The 21,829-nt window shown below is 38.6% G+C and overlaps 1 long non-coding RNA gene across 1 annotated transcript; it reads left to right on the top strand.

Moving 5' to 3' along the window:
* The first annotated feature begins 1,077 nt into the window (after positions 1-1,077).
* On the top strand, positions 1,078-21,619 carry LOC146463643 (uncharacterized). Its single transcript, XR_014856898.1, has 5 exons — positions 1,078-1,084; positions 1,612-1,746; positions 2,063-2,103; positions 5,778-5,923; positions 20,230-21,619. It is a non-coding gene; the product is annotated as an uncharacterized LOC146463643 (long non-coding RNA).
* Positions 21,620-21,829: the final 210 nt, after the last annotated feature.

Raw genomic sequence — 21,829 nt, 5'->3', positions numbered from 1 at the left:
GCAACGTATGCCCTCTTGCACTTGAGTTATATTGTACCTGATCATTCGTGCCATGGAGCATAAAACAACAAAACTGTTTTAAAATACATTTGAGTCATTATCCAGGTCTATCCAGGGAAACTTCTTTTCAGTTCAAATTACTCGGACAATTTGCAATTTCGACCGTGATTCCAGTTGTGGAGACTTCTCTGTGTTAGTTTGTATAACTGTTTTAGTCATGATCGTGTCTGGAATGTTATGTAATCAAATTCATTACATAACATTCCTACAATGTGCATACCTGTTCTGAAAATTCTAAACGTAGATTTTTCGCCAATCTTATCCGCTTTTCTTGTTGTGGAAATTATAATCTGAGATACCGGCAACTTTGCTTCTTTGTTTGGGAACGTTTAAACGTAATTATGTTTTAATTTACAGTACAGTAAACACCCTCATTTAAGAACATACTTTTTTCAAGGTCAGCCTGAATACGTCTTCATATATTTATTGTATAAGGTTCTTATATAACAGGTGTCTAAAATAACGAATTTCAGCCTGGAGGATAATCCACTTGTTCTTTTGTGTGGATGTTTACTGTATCTTAATTTTGGAGATGTTGTGGAAGTTACACACACTTTGGAGAAGAGCAAGACAATGTGAATAAATGCTTCGCCAACAATCCTTGAGGAATTTTGAAAAGCTTTGTTCTTTCGTGATCTTTAGACAGTGTCCTGTAACTTGTTTTTAGCATATTCAATATTTTCTTAAAGTCACTATGCATTCTTGTCTGCACGGAATACTGGAAAGACCGTCTGGCTCTATGCTGCTTGAGATAATTGGCCCCGACAACCAGAATTTAAAGTGAAGACAGAAAATAACGAGGCTTATCAACTAAAAGGATTAAGAGTCGGGCCATGTCTAGAAACTTTGAGGTAAACTTGCCGCCGGCTATAAGGTCGTGAGCCTACAATTAAAATTGTTTTTGGAATAATTGGTCTGATAACCTTCATATCATCAGTATTACAATTTTTACAGCTATAATGTGGAGTTTGTTCCCACACGTTATTCTATGGTCAATTCGTTCTTTGGACTGCCAGTATGGCAAGTGTGCATGGATACCTCGCGAAAATTCGTTTTTTGATTTCTTTGCGTGTGCAACTGACCCAATCAAATTGTAGAGTAGCACGCGACACGTACGGAAGTGAATTGGATTGGCTTGTTAATCCTGTTTCTCACAGCGTATGGCCATGCATGGGTACCGGGTACCATTTAGCTAGCTTCTATCACAGCGGTGGTACACAAATTTCCGTGCAACTTGCATCCTAACCTAGTTACGGGAAACAACGGTATATTCATCGAGATCCAATTATGCCCTCGTGCCGTAATTGTATAATTCGTGGTTATTAAATTTACGCGATACGAGAGTTTGTAGACACGAAATAGGTTATTTTAACTGACGACCGAACTTGACCCCTAACAAATTTAATTAATAGTTGTTCTTATCAAGTTAGTTTAGAATTGCCGTGATCAGGAAATAGTCAGGAAATATTGCATTAAGTCAGTGAAAAGTTAGGGAGTTTTATTTTAGCCTTGCCACTAGGTTAGCATTAATATTTTTGTATACTTGTCAAGTATTTTCGTTTCGATTGGTAAATCTGACTCCTGCACTTAGACGAAATCTAAGACAACTCCTTTGGCCGGATAGCAACTACTATTGGCGATTGAGTAGCCAATCAGATCTTACAAAAGCCACTATCCTATCCACGGGTTTGTTCTCTACTAATGACATTTATTTTGTTGGGTAATTATTCGTCATTTTGGGCTTGTATTCAGGCTAGGTAAGGGTGAGCAGGGAGGACCTCTCGCCTCGCACCAACATGGCCTTGTCTTTTATTCCCGGAGTTGCCGTCATGTGTGTATCGTTTTTATTGTAAGTTCTCGTCCTTCCTCCGGTCTGGCTGTGTCCGTTTCTCCTTGGATTGAGAAGACACTGCACGAAGAGCCACTCTGTGTATACACTACTGCGAAATCCCATTGCCTAGCTATTTTCTATTTCAAATATATTTCTTCTATCGTTTAACAGGTCTTCAGTTGTTGAATTCTGGATTCTCTATTGGTTATTCGGTGAGTGCGGTTCTTGTTACAGTATTTGTTCAGTTTTAAACGCATTCAGCGATCCTCCTAGCTGGTATAGTTTTTGTGTGTGTGTGTGTGTGTGTTTGGCTACTAACTGTTCTCTAATTACTATATACCAAACCAAAATTTCCTAATTGGATTCCGCCAATGTTTTGGTACTTTGACACGGCAGCAGATATAAATTGATTTCTTTCTATTTTAATGCTCTGTAAGCGGAATCGATCAAAGTGGCTCTACCGCAAAAAAGTTTAGAACTGGCCATTCTAACTTCCAAATTGACAAAGAATATAAATAAAATTAGCGTTGATGTTACAGAGGTACTCACATTTTTGCCTGGACCACAAATCATGTCCAGGCATTGGAAACAACGTTGTGACCTAACTCCTTGTAATAGTGTTGGAATTCGCAAGGCGAGTGAGTGCTATCTTATTTTTGGAATTCAAATAATGAGCAGTGCTTTCCTCTCACCAGCGTCATCATATTTTTTTATATTTTGGAGACTTTCGTCCTTTCCGGTTATCTTTTCAACCTTTCAACTATTCTTCAATTTCCTCAATTCAGTGTTTTATTAGTAACATTCGTCATTAAAATGTGATTAATTTTATGAGCAGCCCGTTTTCTAGCTTAGCGGTTTCCGTCACATTTACATTCTTTTCTTATCTTCGACGATTTCCTGTGCTCTGTGCATGTGTGTCCCAGGATGTGCGTTTTCTAGTGGATAGCGTCTGACGTTTTCATTTTGATAAAATCTACATAATGCCTTTCCGTTTTCCCCTCAAGCGAGGAACTACTTTGAGTTAACATTTAAAAAATGTCGTCGCGCAGACAAATCCACGCAGAACAGAGATAAACTTTGGCCCGCGTTTCAGTCACTGGCCAGTTTGTGTTAAACGTGATCCATCCTCTTCAGGAATTTTCTACTTGCCGCTGGTTTACTGAACCCCTGAATGAAAAATGCACATCAGATTCTTAAGTTTAAAGGCCGGTTGAGGAAGGGCAGGGTGCATTTATAAGCTATTTATATTAACATAAATTACCTTGGTATATGTGGGTGTGTGGTCTAGAGGGCATATGTACCAGGATAAGGTGTGTTTAGTATGTGTGTAGCTCTGTAGAAGGATATAAATTTACTGTTGTGGCCTGACAAGGGAAACAGGTTAGATTTTATGGGGTTGCAGTTTCTGTCTGTAGGCCCTGCTGGCCGCCATTCAAAATTTCGAGGAATAATTCACCCAGGCGAAGTAGACCTGCCTCTTTAACTAGCCAACATTGCCTTATAATCCAATGATTTTATCACTGGTAAGTGTTGACAACGGATTTTTAAAGTCAGCATTAAAATTTTTCTTAAAAGACAACTGAACACTTTTCAAGTTAAATTGGTCTTATTTTAAAGAAAAATGTAAAGGGAAGCCGACAAGAAAAGTCGGAAAAACTTAATATTAGGGAGAGTTCATCAAGAACTGCGGAAAACAGGAGTAATAATTGAACGAATTTTTCCCTGCTATTTAGTACTTTGTCTCAGTGTTGCGACGTCAGTAAAGGTTATCGCGGCAAGACAATAAAGAGCTTACATTATCTTAGTAGGCAATGTCCCAATCCGTTATAAAAATCCTGGCGTGTTTTCATGTGTTCTTTCCTGTGTTTTTGCTACGGAATGGCCAAAATAAAACTTCATATAGTGAAAGAGCAAGTATGCAAATGGTTGTAAAACATGCTTGAAAAGGAAAAGCAAATACAGCCTGATAATTCGATTTAGCGCCCTCCGTCCAATAAACGCCCCCTTGTAATAAGCGCCCACTTCGAATATGTTTTTGTTAATAAGCGCCTCCGATCCATTACGTAAAGTGCAATGATCCTTTCGACGTGATCACCGAATTGGGCGTCGAAAATGCTGCACCGGAAAACGTTGTTATTGATGCAAGTGCGACTGAAGCTATCGACATCGAATAGACCAGTGATTTTCAAAATTCCTTCATATTAATTGAACATTCACCGTCTATTTCTTACTGTTGCCGTTTATGTTATTGTTCCTTTTTGTATTTTGAACCTTTACCGTCTGTTACAGGAAAAGGTGTGTTTTGTGTAAACGTAAATTTGCTGTTGTGGTCTGAAAAGTTAACAGTTAAGATTTCATGTGGTTGTAGTGTCTTTCTGTTGGCTGCGCTAGTCGCTACCCAACAGTTAGTTGGAGAAATAATTTACCCGGGCGAACCTTACCTAATTTAAATCCAATGATTTTACTACTGATAAGCATTGATAATTCAGCATTTAAAATTTTTCTTAAAAGACAAATGAAAGCTCTCAATTTAAGCTGGTCTTTTTTCAAAGAAAAATGCAAAGGAAGGCCGACAAAAAAGTCGGAAAAAATGTTGGCGAGAGGTCATCAAAAACTGCGGAAAACACGCTAATTGAACGAATTTTACCCTGCTATTTAGTACTTTGTATCTTAGGACTGTGACGTCAGTGAAGGTTATCGCAGCAAGACAAATCCATAACGTAAATAAAGAGATTACATTATCCTGAGTAGGCGGCCATAGGTTTTCTAAACATTCCAGGGATAAACATCCCAATACTTTAAAAAAACTCCTGGCTTATTTTTACGTGTTCCTCTCTGTGCTACGGATTTGGTGAAAATTAATTGGTTTAACTGAATGTCTCAATCCCCATGGTGCCATCGAAGGCAGTATGGTCGGTGGTCAGTGGGATTCTTTAGGCGACAATTTTCAAAAATTCAACTTAATCTGGAGCTTATGAGCCTGACAGTTTACTTAAATACATTTATCCGGCTTTGAGTCGTGTGTCGTCCGTATTGTACAGTCTGTAGACTGACTGCTGATCCTACAAGATTTTAGCGATTTTAAAGGTTCCGATTAAAGCTGATGGACATCTTTTCGACGCCAGAGTAGGCAAAACCACCAGGTTCATTGCACGTGCGGCACAGATTAGCATAAGGTGACTATCATTCGCTCGCAGGCGCCATGCACTCTCGTCTCCAGAGCCCCGGCTTTTCTTTTGACCAGCACCTAGAACACGTGTTCTTGGGAGCGAGGGTGAGCGCCATGACGATCGCGCGCATGTTTAATTTGACAGTCGTTTCGTTTACCATCGTGTCAGAGAAATTTAGACTCACATGTTTTCTTGAAAAAACGAGTGCATAGATAAGATTAGTGCAAAATAATTCTGGCCTTTGATGGTAACGCAAAACTTGTCAATTTTGCTGAAAAACTGAAATCAGCGGGTGACGAATGTAGAATGTAGAATGCCGTTTGCCATAAACGTCATTCTAAAACTCTTGGTTTCCACGCACGATGCAATGGCACAAGCAGATCTAAGCTGCACGAAACTGAAATGAAAATTTCCCTTTCTTGTGCATGTGCTCTTATGTGTTTATGCTTGTCTTGCACTAGTTTACTCATAGGTTTCTTCTACTGATGCTTATGAGTTATGATTCCGTCGTACGCGTAACCAAAGTTTAGGAAATATTTAAAAAACGATCGGTAACGCGTGAAATTATTATCAGAACACTGCAAGGACCATTACAAAGAAAAAGAAACTTGTTTAAGTTTTATTGCCGATTGGTTTTTTGAAAAACTTTGTAAATAGGAGGAGCACGGTACTGTATCAGTCTATATTTCCCTAAAACTGTGCATTATTGTCTACAGAATTCCGTCCTGGATAAATTTCCTCTCCCTGTGATGTTTGAAATACCGCACTGCTTCAAAATATGTGAAGACAGAGAAGGAGAAGGGCGTGGCAACCAAAGGAATTAACGGGATGTCCTTGTGGGGGCAAGTGTAGGAACAGTGAGGTAAGCATGGCGTCTGTGCTGCTCGTCATCTCTGCTCTTTCCATCTGTCGCGTATAATCAAATTCATCAGAACAACTTGTAATCACAAAATGTGTTCAAGCAGCCATTAGCTTTAGCCAGCACAAATCAAAGATGGTGTGTAGTTTTAAGAAATTTAGTAAATTTAGTTTTCCGTTATTTAGTTTACGTTGTAACTGACTTTCAGTTTTGTCGCAACTGAATAGATGAGGAAATTCCTGAGTCTGCGACATTTTGTAAGGGAAATTTTGCGGCTGACCCCTTATGGGTGGTTCTTTGCAAACTGCTATAATAACTGGGAAACCATACCGCGAGGAATTGCATCTTAATACCTGATATTTAGGTCACAATAAGAGCAAAAAGAAAACTATATATTACCTAATATTACCTAATATTACCTAGGGCTAACATCAACATTTTGAGAGCAAAATGAACGAAATATCAGTTACCCAAGGTTGACTTTCTTATTACACTTCCTAAAACTGTCGGGTGGTCATGGTTTTTACAAATAACTGTTAATGCACTCAACAAGAAACATAGCAACTGACAATAACTAATTTATAATTAACACTTATCCCACGGGCGCGCGCTAGATATGTGATGATCATATCTAACCCGGTGGTAGGCGTCTCATTGACTATCTATTCATGATTTCATATCCAACAATCCTCTAGTGAATAATCGCTTTATTAAAAATGAGCCAAGAAATATTGCTAGATCTTCTTTAATTTCATTTTGCAAGAAAGACCAGATTAGTATTTAATGGCCACTATTTCTTGGTCATGCTGGTATAATGACCAACTGATCCCATGCCCGCTAAGCCAGTGAATTATTAAAACCCTATAATTGCATCATTCAATGATCCAGTCTTTTATAATCACTTTAAATCAACATTGATGCCAATGACAAAGAGTTTCAAGAGGTTTGATCCTATCCTTGCTGTGTACATAGTCCCTGTCTTTATTACTTGTTCTAATGATTTAGTATTCGACAATAAATTTATGATTGATCCGTTTCCTATTAAAGTAATTTCCGTTTGCAGAGTACCTCAAGCCATTATCCTGTTCAGACGTTTCCTACGAGACGTCTACACTCAGCACACAATACATTTGTATTCTTTACTCACTATCGAATACTTCCTTTTTAAAATGTTCCCTCTTTTGGAGGAAGTACGCACCCTACTGTGTTTACCGTTATATGCCTTCGTTTTGATAATATCTATTCAACCGCCTTCCGACTTCCCTTCACTGAACTGAAGGAAGCACTTTAAGCGATGTGAAAAATGTCGGTGTACAGTAAAATCCAATCCTGTCTGAAACAAGCGCTGACGTTAAACTTCCCCTGGTTATTTGTTATCTTAGGTCAATTAAAAACGTGATCAGTGGTAGCTCACTCACTGTACATACTGAAGAAATTGTTTGGACGGCGAAATTTTACAACCGAGAAACCATTCTCAAGGACGCTTTTCTTCCAAACTCTTAGCAAGTGGTTGAAAAATATGCTTAAAAGGGAAAGGCAAATAAACTTGTCAAGGGTAACTTTTCATTGTGCAATAACTCTAATGTTTTAGGAAAGCTCAATAACGTGATATACTAAGCAACGTTTGTCGCACCGCTGATTGTTCGCAAGCGGTGTTAATTAAAAAATTGCCTTATACTTCCTAAACACATTATATTGAGTTTGCTACTGTGGATAATGTCCGACTGAAAGCTTTGGCTTTTCATGATCAAAGACTGGAAAATACCAAGAGATGAAAAAAAATTATAATAAGTTGACGAAAGGTCGTTGACATTGAGGAAAACGGGCGTTGTAAAACCAGACTTTTTGGTGCTATTTACAAAACACTGTTGTACCATGGAGAGGCGATCAAAACCTCTTATCGAGTAGGCGGCCAGACTAGACTTCATCCAAACATTACTTATCCGGCTCCGTTCAGAAATTTGTTGTTTTTCTCTGTGGATGTGTGCTTTGATTATCTTGTTAAGGAATTTACCAACATAAAACCTTGAGTAAACTAAGTTAATTGGTTTAAATATTTCAAAACGCGCGACGCTGTGGAGGGTTGTGATGGTTGAGGGAAAATTCGGCGACGGTTGGCTTTAATCAGGAGCTTATTTCCGTGTTAACAAATTGATCCGGAGTTGCATCGTGTGTCGTAGACATTGTATAATCTAGACTGCTGATCTTTTAAGGCCATTCCTTTTGGATGGACCACCGTGACGATCTTTCAGGTGCTTGGTATCGATACTAACCACCGGCCACCATACCAAGTTTTTGTCTCAGTAAAGCAACAACGACAGCACGTCTAATAACTGCCAAAGATACTCCAAAGTTCCAAAATTCTCGGCGCTCTCTCTTTTGTATCTCCCGGGCGTCATGTTTCTCTAATCCCAGAAATCCTAGTACCGGAAGCTAAGACACCGACTCCCAATGGGGTCCAACGAGCAGGTAACAGAAATTTGGGAACGACCTGCACCGTTTGCAACGTCTTACATGCCGGGCCGAGAGGATTAAAGAACGAAAAACAGAACGGTGTTCCCATTGGTAAAAAAAAACAATGCAGCTGCAGGTTGCAAGGGTCCAGTGAAAATAGACCTTTAGAAAGGTTCCGAGCTACTGGAAATTTGAAAACATACTGCGTTACTTGGGGTCTAGCGGTACGGAAAGTAACCAACAGTAGACGTGCCACTTCCTCGTTAATCCAAATCTAGCGTGTACACAGGTTTTTAAGATAATTAAATTTGTTTACCCACGGCGATCGACTTCAACACAGCATCCCATCCTGGGTGAGTGGTAATACTCCAAGTCACTTCAGTTCATGCTGGGTATCCTTTGATGCACTAACATCCCATCCAGGGGTAGTGTTAATACTCCTACTCACTTCCTGGGTAGTGTTAATACTCTCTGTCACTTTCACGTCCCGGTAGATCGCCGGGAGCTCATATCCAACGTCGCGATTCAATGTCGGAGTCTGGTGATGAATTTTAATAGCCTGAAAGAAACGTTTTCAGTCACTTTTAAAAATGTCAATCGAAAACCAACCAACGTTTACATAGTAGGCGGGGTTTAATTACTTTTGTCTTGTTACGAAATAGTTACTTCAGTTTCGATTCTGTCGGAAAGTACTTTCCAAATGCCGTTGAAAACATAACTGCCAAACCCATGTTGAAATGATAGGCGAAGCAATCGTAGAGGGTGCTAGCTTGTAGCATAGGCAAAACATTTACACGGATTACGTAACGTAAATCTCGGGCGTACAAAAATAGTGGTAATGGTAATGCATTTATATACCGCATTTTCTATTTATATATCTTCAAATGCGGTTTACATCAGCATATGTCCATTGGCGACCTCATCCTACCCACCTAACCCATGAAATCATGAAACAGCACAAAGACCAGACCAGCACACCGGGAACTCCATGCCCTACTCTTTGCGATTAGTGTCTGGGTTCTTTAACGTCCCACAGGGTTATAAACATTGAAGTGTTGTGAGACGGGGCCTACGGTTTATCGTCCTTATCCGAGAAGACTAGAAATTCTTACCATTTGCAGATGTTATTACAGAGGCAGCACTTTCTCCTCAGTTATTTAAAGACCCTAAGTGTTGGTCCGGCCGGGGTTTGAACCCACGACCTCCCCCACGGTAGTCCGATGCTCAATCAAGTGAGCTAACCGGTCGGCGGTCATAAAAAAAAGAAGAAGAATTTTTTTGCATACCTTAGCAACTTTCATTTGAAACCGGGGTATCACATGTACAGCTCACGGGATTAAGCTATATTTGAAGCTTTTTTAATTATTGAGAAATTGTTAACCCACGGGTAGTTTCCTGCCCTCGTTAATGGTTTCACTGAAACGGTTTACGAGCGAAACAGCAGTAATAATTTGAAACATTTTCGATATTATCTTAACAAGACTTAAATGTAAGGAATCTGTAGCACTTTTATTTTTACCCCGTGTTATTTCAGGGAAAGTGATATTGGATCACGGTGAATGATATCACGAGTTTTTTTAAAGTTTTCTTCAATATTTATTTAATTGAGATAAATATATTCACAGATTTTTACATTAGATTCCAATCATGCAACTCAACTCGATTCAGTCTTGAATAGTCTTTAATCTGTTTTACAATAAAACCACTATGTAACGTAACTTTTCAAAGCATCCGCGAAGCCGGTTCTCGTTATCTGAAGGGGCAAAACAAAGCCCAATATATCACTCTACAACACAGTACCATTTAGTCCATAAATACCAGTGTTTTTTCCATTCCTTTCGGTAAATTGTTATTGGGATGGTTAGGTACCATAGGACTGCGGTCAATTAATTTCCAAGAGCTGTCAACAAAATTCTTGATTATTCGTAGCGAGAACAAAGCTGAGCACATCTTGTTCTTTTGTCGTCTTCGGTGACAAAGTTTCTATCGAAATCGTTTTCAGTGTCACAAAGTCACAATTCTGTGGAACAGAAATTCGTTGTTAAGACACCATCTTGTGCCACGAAGGTCTCAGACCATTCTTCGGTTAGTATGTTAGTTTCACACATCCGTTGTAAAGTTCCCCTTCTTGATCTTCCGCGCGAGGTTGAGCTGTTTCTTCGTCTAAGTTGCGCCGTTGCTCCAACGCTGAGAATGATCTGCTCAATATACCCGGTATCCAGTGACACCCTACTCTCTGTCTCTTTCGGACTTGAGGGTTCCATTTTACATCTACAAGTACTAGCTTCCAAAGGGATCGACGTCGTAACGTAGCGTCTGTTACTACTGCTCATACTGATTCAGAAGACTAATTAATCCGCTTAACAATAATTCCGAGACCGATCGAATTTCCGCATAAAAGTAACAGATGGTGCATAATCCGGTCTTTGGAATGCGCGTTTGCGTCTTCATCTCACGTGAGTGAAAGTGAGGAAGTCGTCGAAAACGCGGATGTAGTTTCTATATTTAATGTTGACGAGAAATTAGCTGTGCCTTAAATAACGTACTTTATCTTCACCTCACAGAATTCACCGAAATTCACTCAGTAGGGGTGAAAATAAAAAAAGGTTAGATAGAGTTCCCAATTAGTTGGAAACACTTTCAACAGTTGATGGATCTTTAAATGCATAGAATTCCACTTTAACTTTAGAATCCACTGTTGAAATATAGTCTAGACTAGCTGCGTTGGGTGATAGAGTAAAAGGGGAAAGTCACCTATTTTTAATGTCACTTTAAATAGCCATAAACATTAAAATAATAGTTGTGTTTTGTTATCAATAACTCTACTAGTGCACAGAAACGAGTTTTAAAGGGGCTGTGTCATCGATTTTAAGTGTGCCCTTGGATAGCAAAAATACATATTTTCTCGATGGAAATATTAATGTTAAAATCATGATTCAGTATTGTCAACAATAACCCTACGGGTATACATAAGCTAGCAGTTTTCATCTTTGTTGCGGACGGCTTGGATGGAAATCATTACCACTTGAAAACATTGGCCAATTTTTTCAAGTTCTTCCTGTGTATTTTGGACAAATTTCTAAAACCTGATTTATTAATTGTTCTTCATTGGAGAAATCACTGAGTATTTTTCTCCTGGTGCTCTATGAACAATTTCATGTTGGAAAAAAAGTGGTATGTTAAATATTTGAGTAGCTTTGATACAACAATGCCCTTTTTATTATTTTAAGCTATGGATGGCTAGAATGCAAATAGATTGCAGTTCAGTCTTTCCCTGTATTTTGGAGAAATGCTCAAAGCTGATAATACTTTTCTTCCTCTGAGAAATTACTTAATCATTTATCTCCTGGTATTCTAAGGGCAAGTTTATGTCAGAAAAAGGTTCTTTGTCAAATATTTGAACGCTTATTACCAAACATCTGGACAGCACCCCTTTAAAACGTCCATGGTGACCTCTCGAAAAATCTCGAGAATACGCTTTTACGTTTACATTCGGTAATTTAATTTACCCCAGTAATTAATCCTCTCAGTTATGTTGTTTTATCATTGATCATTCATTCTCCTTCCGTTATATGGTGTAATAGTTCAGTATATCAGTTGGCAATATTAGCTACGTTTCCCCGTTTGTAAATGGAAAACCTCTGAAAGTTGACACCATTTAAGCCCAGTTGAGTGGGGTGACAGAGGGAGGAAGGGGGTGGGGGTGAGAAGAGGGGAGGTCAATCCCTTACGTAGACTGTTTACAGATCTCCAACTTTCCCACCCCCACAGACCGAGAGAACTAAATAAAGGGATTACGGCTCTTAATAGTTATCATTGATTTTAAGAAGAACTTGTACCTTTCATAGGCTAGATCTTTTATAGCTTTTAAGGTACCCATGAATTTCACCCACAAGTGCAAGCTTAGTAATAATCGCAACTCAGTAAAGCTTTAACTTGCGAGCAAACTTTATTAGTGGTTAGTAATGACTTCGCGCTCTCTCACTGAAGGTTTTGTGAAATCACACTTTGTACTTCCTTTCGGCTGGCTGTCAGGCTGTCAATCTTTAAAATAACGTCAACACGTAACACCTATCGCAATTGTTCATGACGTCACACACCTATTTCTGCTAAGTAAGATGTGTTTTATCAGGAGTGACACATTCGTCACCAGCTTAAAAGATACCATCACATTTCTTCCATTGCGTATCTCTTTCTGCTCATTGAAAATGCGACAATATGTGTAGCAATTTACGTGGAAAGCTTGGTTTATAAAAATGAGATAGAGTGCTTTATTTCAGCTGCGTCTTTCTTCAGCTTACAATGCAAAGCAAAAAGGTCTCCACATATTCTACCGTCGTAAAATGTTGCTGACGAATAGTGTAATTTACTTTCAAAAATAAATCGAGATTGTTTATTAAATTTTTTAGTCAATAAAAATACGCCCAACCTCAAGTGCAAACTCCAAACTCATAAATAATCAATGCTTTTTTATTAAGAAATACTATTCTGAGTCTAAAAAAGCAAGTTAAACACACACAAAAACAAGTTTATTAAACGTCATTAACTTCACCGATGTAGGGGCCTAAAATGGGACGAATGGAGATTGGATAGGAGTGAACTGAGGCGTATGCGCGTACAATTATTATTATTATTATTATTATTATTATTATTGATATTATTATTATTATTATTTTTAAATGAATCAATAATAGTTACTGAGCACTTAATATTATGTAATGTTCTGTCCGCCTACTCTCCGATGCGCACCATTACAAATCGACAATATTCAGCTGTTGTCTTTTTAATTAATTGTGCCACGCCGGATGCTCTTCAGGATGAAACTTCGTTTTAACAAAGGTAGGTAAACGACAAAGATTTTTATGGTTTTCAGTGTGTATTGCAAAGAAAAAAATTTCATTAAGTGCCTATTGTCCCGGAAGTGCTTACGGGATTCCGGCGGGAAGAATTAAGTGACATCCTGTGAGCATAAAATGACGTTATTCTACTCCGCTGATCCGGAAACCGCATGAGAGGTCTGACGTAATTTCGGAGGTAAAAATTTCCTTTCTTTACAGAGCGAATCGGCCTTCAGTTGTGGTAGGTGAGTGATTGACTGCGATGGACGTTTACAAGAGAAGAAAATGAAAGTGAAATATGAAAGACACATATCTGACCTGCAGATGAAAGAATGAATAATTGACAGGCCTTCGCAATGTACGTAACTTAAACAGTTAAGGAAAGAAAATCTGAAATTAAATTCAGGCTTAAGATGCGTACATAACCGCCGTTGTCTCTCATTAATTGATTGAAGGATAAAAAGTTCCTTTCTATAATCGTCCCTTGAGTGTGGAGAACTTTAAACGCGGTGTAAATAAAATGAACCACCAGACATGTAAATGAAGTGATTTAAATGCAGATAACGATCAGTGGATGGACAGATTTGAAATTACGCTTCGAATAGAAACTGGGTTGTTTGTAACAAATTACTTATTCAGCATTCCGGGGTTTCAGTTCCACGTTGCGTGGCCTTGGCCTGTGAAAAATGAGAAGAATTTGAGTCCTTTCTTTCAATCGCAATAGGGTTTCTTGACTCTTACCATGCGTGGTTCCTCCAACCTAACATGTCGGCATTGAGGCATTCTGTGAGAAGAATATTCCAAATACAATACACTTTAAAAACAATCACAGAATTTGATTATATTTTTTCATTTGTATTTCATCCTTCCGGGCCTGTAGGCGGGAAGTTTTAATTTCAATATTTCGTCATACATTATTAAAACTCGTAAGAGCTTTGTTTGCGAAACCAACACATCCTGTTCGCGTTTGTTTGTTTTCTCACTTCTCATGCTCTTCAATTTTCTGCTCATATTTGAAGACAATAACTTTAAACTCAATATTTGGTCTGATTTCGCCAAATTTGCTTATTGCAATGAAGCCCTTCATGATAGGAATTGCGGACGTTGTCATCAAGCTTAACCATCCTTGTTTATACGGCTTGAGCGGTTGGTTTTCGATTGAGTGTTGCAAAACCAAAACCAAAGTAATTACTCTGACCAATCATAACAGACGAGACGACAAAATGAACCAATCAGAATTCGAAGCAAATGCACGTAGCCGGCGTAAAGCGCGGGAAACGCGAACGACCAAGATACGGTTGATTTTGGTTTGGCTTCCCATTGGTTGAGAAAATAGGGCGAGTTTTTTTAACCAATCATTGAGCGTAATAAAGTAAAATCAAAAGAAAAGCGAAAATATTTTCCACACTCAAATGAAAACCGCTGTAATAGTATTTCTAACTTTAGCATTAAGACCAGTTTTCATACCAAACTGCCGTGCGTATTTATGAATCGTGACCTCCGAGCATTTCTTTCGGGAAATACGCTAGATATATTTATGCAAACCAGGAAACAAAGTCACTGTCAGATCTAAAATGTTTATAACTTCTGATCTTATCAGAAGAAGCGGATGTCTTTGCAAAGCCTAAGAATTCCTGGCTTATTAAACGTTAATTAAAGAACAAACGAGGTTCAATTTGAAAGATTTTTTATTTCCGCGGAGGAGTTGTATTATGTCTTTGCAAGTTCCATTTGAAAAACGGATGAAATCCAAGCATAACCGGTTGGGCGACCAATACTTCAAGAGACCGATCTTCCAGTCTAGTCCATTGCACTCCGAGAGGTGGAAAAGCACACGTTTTCCCGCGCTTGGCACCGGTTACATGTATTTGCCTCGAGTTCTGATTGGTTCATTGCGGTGTCTACATTTTTTTCTGATTGGTTAGTGTACTTAGTTTGGATTTGGTCTCACGGTACTCAAATTTAAACTGCTCTAATGACAACAACAATAATTACAGTTCTTAGAACGTGATCGAAGCCTTAATTTGTTTACGATGCATTTAAAACTACAATCTAAGAAATTCAACTGAGAGATATGTCTATAGTAGGCCATACTCAGCGTCAAGATCATCAAAGATATTTTCGTTTCTTTCTACCTGTTACAATTCCTTAACAGCTGTAATCCCCAGTACGGATTTAATTATCAGGTTAAAAATATCAGATATTAGTATCTATAACTTCTGATCAAAGAAGTTTTCATTTAAAGTATACGGGGTTAAAGATCATTTTAAGATGAACCCGGGATGAAACATGAATCGTACGCAATGTATTCAAATAGCCATTTTGTTACCTCCCCCAAAAGAGATATCACGAGATAGTCAACCACTCCAAATAACAGAAGTGATATTCAGCCTAAGGACACTAGAAGTTATGCATGCGTCGGTTTGAAACTCTCCAAGTGATGACCATCTGCTTTAGAGATTTTTTCAACTGGCTATTCTTTTACTGTAACTACCATAAATAAACTTTTAAGCTTTTAAACACGTTTACTTTTAGGGTCGACACTTAATCAAAAACTGTTTTTGGTATAGCGTCGCTATTTTTCCTTGATAGTTTCAGCCTTTTTTTCTTTTCGTGTCTCTCTTGCACGTCCCAAAGTAGGTTAACCCTTTTCATTTTTTTGTCGTCCGCCGTGGTGTCTTACGCTTAGAGCTTCCTATGCCCATAATGCTTAGCATGTTAGCACTTTGTATATCGTCATTATTTTGCCATCATTCAAGTCAGTGAACTGATTCGATGATCTACTCGGTTCACTATAGCCATAGTTAATTGGGGGACTGGTTATGAAACCTTGCCATCTTCAAAGTTGATAACAATGGCGTTGCAATTTATATTGGAAGGGTCGCTACCGTGCGCGATCCTTTGTTTTAACGTTCGCGCTACAGTTGAATATTCTATTGGTTAGTTGTTCCAACATATTTCAAAATCTATTGTAGTTTGTGCACGGTCAAAGCAAAAATGCTAACCAAACGGATATAACAAAGAAGTTTGCCTGGCTTCATAAGCATTGCCTTTTATTAACTATGCTGTAACCTAAACACATCAACCCACTCTAGATAACAAACATTTGAGATCAGGCAGTTTATTGAAATCTTACAAATACAATCTACGTAAAACTAAATCTATCACAACGAAAACTGATATATACTACAGGCGATAGAGGCCCACAAGCCACTGAATATTACACCTCCGGCACCAGTACATGGGAACTGAAATAATAGTTAGTTACAATGAAAAATTAAAACTGCCCTGAAAGGGTTAGGGGGAGGGGTGGTAAAACTGATATAAAACTACAATTTGATACAATACTGCAAAGCCAATGCTGACCTCAGATGCCAATGTGCTTAGTACCCAGTGCTGATAATATAAAATAAACTAGTACGATTCACTATCATCTGTAGCGTACCTATTGTACTATGAGGTACTACTGTATTGATTTTTACTGTGGTTGATTATGCAGCAATACTTCGCACCTTTACTGTATGGTCCAAATTAATTAGCTATTTTAAGCCTCATTACCCCGGTACGATTCTTGCTCGACATAAGCTTTGACTGAAATAGCTATTACTGTGAAGAAAACTTAACACGACAGCGACATGATAGAGACCAAACCGAGAGTAAAAAGATGCAACCGTGGACAGCTGTTTCGAGCAAGTTGGCTCTCGTCAGTGCGGTGTAGCAGCAAGACTTGAGACAAGAATATTCAACCAACATGAGGTCAGTTGTCTACTAAATGCACGCTTTTATACACTCTGATCCCTTTCTGATTCAACTGTAATACTGTTGAACGGTCTCTCTGTGTCTAGATGTATTCAGAATAGTACATTAATATTGAACTTCAATAACTGACAAGGCGACCAAACCTTTTCCCAACTGGCGAAGTTTCATGCCATAGGCCTTGGTGTCTTTCCAAAGAACATTACCATTAAATCGATACTCAATAAAACACAGTTGGAGGTGGCTAATGTTCGAGTTCCGTTTTCTAATTTGCGTCTCATGATTTTGGCTGGGAGGCAGTTTACGTTTTGGCTGTGCAACTATTGATGTTCTTATCGGCGTTTCTCATCAAACATCACTTTCATAATTTGAACGGTTCGTGAAAAGCATCGATTCCCGAAGCAAAGTGCACGTAGCTCGTGTTTTACGTTCTCTAAAGTACTAATTAAAAATTGAAATTGTAAATTAAAGGATGTTTTAATTTGCCAGTGATGGCGATACGCCTTGGTCTGGTCATATTACAACAAACTATCTCTGAAGCAAATTAATTTGCTTTTCCGGTGTTCAAGTGTTTACATAAGTTAATCCCATACGTATTGGGATAAGTGTCATCATTCAATACTGAAAAACATGTTGTGATAATTACATTTTTCACAAATAGTGGACGAAAGCACGATCTTTATCAGGCCCTTACTTAGCGGTTTTCGGTTCAAGTAGAGCTGCACCTTTCAAAAGTTCTATTTTCACTGGACCCTGATAACCTGCAGCTGCATTGTTTTTTAGGGCTGGGAACATTGTTCTGTTGTTTTTTCTTTTGTCCTCTCGTCCAACCATGTAAGACTTTGCAAACGGTGTAGGTCACCCCCTTGGCCCTGCACCTAGTGTGTTTGTCGAGTTGTTTAATTCTTTAAGACAAGAAACTGTCCTCATTTCATCCTTTAATTAGCGACACCTAAAGGTGTGCTTTACCATGGCAAATTAAACATTGTCAACTTCAAAAACTTGAAAACTCATGCTTTCGCACGACAACCGCCTAACCCCTCCCCGTCCCCCGAGAAAATTCAAGTTGTTGTCTAGCTATATCGAAGTTTGACATCAGCTCTTTCGATATCTTTCTTTCTAGCGTTTGAAGTAAACATCACATGCTAATTAACATCAAGTGCCAATTTCCCAGCCCCAAAGACTGAATTTCTGGGAAAAGTTGGCGAGATTAGAGACCCAATCTGTTTGTTGTCTCGGAATACTTTTATAGGAGTTTCAATGCCAAAAATTTTTTACCTACTTAGGGGACGTTCGTTTTTTCACAGAGTTTAGTGGAACTCTGTCCATTGAAAATAATCTTGAATCATCCACTTTCAACCTCGGAGTTGCGTTTTTATTTGACAACCAACTTCCTGAACAAAAGAGGAAACTTATTGGGTTAAACTTCATCCGTGATATCAAATTAAAAGAGTCTGTTTTTCCCTACTCAAAATTCTTCAAATGACCATCACATTACGAAGCTTCTTTATTTTCAACCCGACGTCCCTCCCCTTTTGAAGCTATTATTCCGCATGTCCTCCTTCCACCAAATCTCACCCAGCCCAAGTTAACATCGACAGAAAAAACGACATGTTTCTTAAACAACAGAAGTTGTATTTTACCAAAAGGATGTAAAAGCAGCAATTTTGTAACAATCTTAATGAAGAGAACAAGACTTTTATCTTACCATTGTTATTCTAATTTTCCGCTATATATTGTTCATCAATGTAATTCCATCCGTAAACTGACGACGGCACGGGAGTTGCCGAAACATGTCTTTCAAATTTAAAAGTCTTGTTCTCTTCATTAGGTTGTATTTTATTACTTACTTTTAGGGCTTTCTGGGTCGATGGAGTATTGCGTTCCTTTCAGAAACTACTATAAACGTTTCGTTTCCCAATCGATTTTCTGGAATTCTACGGCACTTCTTTAACTTTAAAACCAATAAACTTTGAAAATGACAGATATAATTCTGACTATCTTTCAGTCCAAAACAAAAACACTAGACCATACCCCTTGTGCTTTCGTTTACAAAAGAGCACCCACGCCACGCAAACTCTAGAAGGTCATGTGACCATGTTTAGCCTACATTTGCGGCTCGCTGTTTTACGTTTCTCAGTAAAATTGAGTAGTTTTGGGTTAGCACAAAGGTCATAATTGCCCTGCACTATTCTCCTCAATCTACTCATTTTTTCAAGAAATCATTAACGCAAATATCACGTTTCCTGTTTGCCGGTAAACACGGTTCTAAATCACTCCAGTATTATATTTATGCTTACTTTTCCATGCGATACATTCTCCCGGTCTTTAACCTTTTCACACCCAGGAGATAAATCTCATATACACCTCTAACGTAACTTTATAAAAGTGCACATGCTCAATATTATATTCAAGAAAGGCTTCCTATCTATGTTACACATTTTCCCGGTCTTTAACCTTTTCAAACCCACTAGTAAATCTTCCCTAAGTGGATAAACGAGGCTTTAACCTTTCAATATCTTGTAGTGGAAACAAAAGGACATGACGTACGTACTCTTGGTGAAAGTGAACGTGTTTCGACTGTCTGCTTTCTGGCTTTGTTATAGTGGCAAGTTTATTCTAGAGTCCTAGAGTATTAACATTAACACTAAAGTTTTTGAACTGAACTTTGTTCCAGTACTTTTTTAGTTCTTTCCAAACTTTCAAAATAGAAATTCGATATTTATGTCTGGCTTTGAGCTTTAACACTAATGGCGTCATGTGAGGTAGAGGTCAGTTACTGTGTTACACGATCGTTCTTCCTTGCTTGTCAGTATTAAAATCATGCAGTTATGCGTTCACTGCATACTTCAATGTCATAATAAAATCTTCTTGAAAAGATTTCTAAAGCAGCTCAGCTGGATGTCGAAAGCTGCTTGATTCCGTACGCATTGGCACGTCGTTAAAAACGCATTAATTTAAATTGAACAATTAATCTTCTCCGCACTATTGAAGAAGAAGTTGCTGGAACCACAATCGGCTATGAAAGTCGCTCCGCTGCTATTTCTAATAATGGAGTCAGATGAATTTTGAGTCAGGGCTGGTGTATATTTTTAGCTCGTCATCTTGATTACTTGTGAGATTATATCACAGTAAACAAACTTCATCCTATTAATCATGTTAATGTTTGGTCTTCCTTTGTGGTTACTTTACGTCATTGCTAATGACCGCGAGCCCTCACCGCTAAAGTGGCTGTATATTGTTTTGTTTCTATGTTGACAGCTTCAAGAGGGGGCTCTTTTCCTGATTACCCCCTTGTAAATGCAATGCTTGATCACGCGATGATATCGACACAATTAAGGCGGAGGTTTCGCTGGGTGCACACATTCCACGATACAGCGGAGTGAGTGAGCCGGTAGATACGCAGCACGTATCACACGGTGAGTCAACTGACGCAAGTCAATAAGTCAAGGCGAGACTAAACGAGATCATTTCATTTCCGATTCGTGGAAAGAACATATCAGCACGAAGGCGACAACAAGAAAGCAATTTGATTTCGCGTCAGTATATAAGAGAGAGAGAGAGTTGCAACACAAATTGTAGCAGCGTACGTGATCAAGCTCACAACTGAACATTGTAAAGATGAGAGCACAATTACCAAACCCGGATTTTCGCAACGTTTGCTATCAGTGTGCGAACTTTTCGACGTTCTTAGAGGTGATAGACGAGAAACATTGGACGTCTGAATCACCGTGCAGTAGTAACAGAAGTTCTGCTGCATCGTCCGCCTCGGCGGTTGGTACATTTAAAATGGAACCCTCGTGCTCGAATGGAACAGGAAGAAGGATGTCATTGAATATTGAGCCTGTACAAACAAGCGTTCTTAGTGTTGGTTCGAGAGCGCAGCTTCGACGAAGTAACAGTTCGATCTCGCGGGGATTATCAAGGCGACATACCCTACAAGCGATGAGTGTACAGAAAAGTCCAACGGAAGAATGGTCAGAAACATTTGTCGCACAAGATGGCGTTTTAACTACTAATTTCTGTTCCACAGAATTATGACAGTAAATATTTAGAGGAACAGTTGCAACGGTAATGGCATCGAGGTCGTGGCGCGTGGGTCGACCGATCGAATGGAACACTCACATTTCGTTCTTGCCAAGGTGTTCAAATTGGACTCAGTGATGGGCTTTACAAACTCAACCGACAGTCTATAGAGTCTGTAGATCGAGACATTAACAATTGCAGTGAAAAATGGAAAGTATACGCCAGAAAGATCAAGCTAAAGAATAAACAATCTGGCTGCTCTTTGTGAAGAACTTGTTGAGCTGACAAGAAACGCCTCATGAATAACACTCTGTCCTTAAATTTAAATAATACATGTAATAAATTTCGTGTTGTATAGTTATTTATTGTTTGTTCGGATAAGTATTCAAATCGCTTCGAGTTTACTTTTTCTTAATTAATATGCATTTGTTCATCGTGGTATTGAAAAGACTTTAACTTCTGCAGACTGAAGAAAGTATGAAGATCTTAATATATTAGTTCTCAAGAAATGTGATCGAGAACTGACGTTTTAGGGATTTCACAATCCTTGCTACATTTCATAAAAGGCGAAAACTAATTAAGATTTAATTAGTTTGTACATGAATAAAGCTGACAATAGGATTAATTGAGTCTGTAATTATTTTGAAAAGCAAATGCAAGTGAGTTGTAAGCGTAGCACAAAGAAGTTCGTTGCCAAGCTTTCTGGTGATGTAATTGAAGAGATAACGAAAAGTAGTGTATCAACTTGGGGGGGGGGGGGGGGGGACTGTCTCGATATACAATAGCTAATATCGTGTCAGATGATAGTTATGATAGTTATGATACCTATTAAGTA

The sequence above is a fragment of the Pavona decussata genome, unplaced genomic scaffold, assembly GCF_977016875.1.
Source record: "Pavona decussata unplaced genomic scaffold, jaPavDecu1.1 SCAFFOLD_175, whole genome shotgun sequence".
Lineage (NCBI taxonomy): Eukaryota > Metazoa > Cnidaria > Anthozoa > Scleractinia > Agariciidae > Pavona > Pavona decussata.
The sequence above is the reverse complement of the archived record's forward strand: the minus strand, read 5'-3'. Positions and strand labels throughout refer to the sequence as shown.